Source organism: Gavialis gangeticus, unplaced genomic scaffold, assembly GCF_001723915.1.
Source record: "Gavialis gangeticus isolate Ggan-Ray unplaced genomic scaffold, GavGan_comp1, whole genome shotgun sequence".
In the NCBI taxonomy this organism is placed as follows: Eukaryota; Metazoa; Chordata; order Crocodylia; family Gavialidae; genus Gavialis; species Gavialis gangeticus.
In genome coordinates, this window is record NW_017729015.1 from 17,907,355 (window position 1) to 17,907,938 (window position 584).

Sequence of the window (584 nt, forward strand, 5' to 3'; positions counted from 1 at the left end):
TCTTTGCAGCCCCCAGCCCGCGGGGCCTCGGTTGGAGCAGGGGGAAGACTCCGAGGCGGGCCCGGGCTGACAGGCACTGTGGGGCTGCGGCTGCCGGGGGGGAGGTGGCGTTTGCAAAGCAGAGGGAGGGGGAATGCAACCGATCCAGGCCGTCTGCACTAGAGCTGGGGCTGGGCTTGCAACGGGGAGAGGCAGCGGCAGCAAAGCCACGCCAGCTGCGTGCATCGCCGCACTCCCCTGCATTGCACCCCCTTGCATTGCATTGCATTGCATTGCATTGCGCCCCCGCCCGCGCCCCCTTGCGTTGCTTTGCACGCCCGCCAGCAGCGCAGCGCGCCCAGGAACAGCGCCGCAGACTCCTCCCCCGGCCTCGCCTCAGCCAATGGGAAGAGGCGGCGCGCGCCACAAAGCCGGCTGGGAGGTTCGCGCCGCCCTAGCCAATCAGCAGCGGGGCGCGGGGCGAGCATGCGCGCGGCGTGGGGGGGTGTGTCGCGCGGGGAAGGGCAGGCGCCGATCATGGCGGCCGCGCGCGGCGCTGAGGTAACCGGGCGGCGGCGGCAGGGCCTGGGCCGGGGGCGGGCGAG

The 584-nt window shown here is 73.1% G+C and overlaps 1 protein-coding gene across 1 annotated transcript in view; it reads left to right on the forward strand.

The window, feature by feature from the left end:
• The first annotated feature begins 488 nt into the window (after positions 1-488).
• PDIK1L (PDLIM1 interacting kinase 1 like) overlaps positions 489-584 on the forward strand; it is a 5,823-nt gene continuing 5,727 nt past the window's right edge. The window contains exon 1 of the mRNA XM_019512459.1: positions 489-540. The gene's annotated coding sequence lies outside the window, so the exon portion shown is untranslated. The remainder of the gene's footprint in view (positions 541-584) is intronic.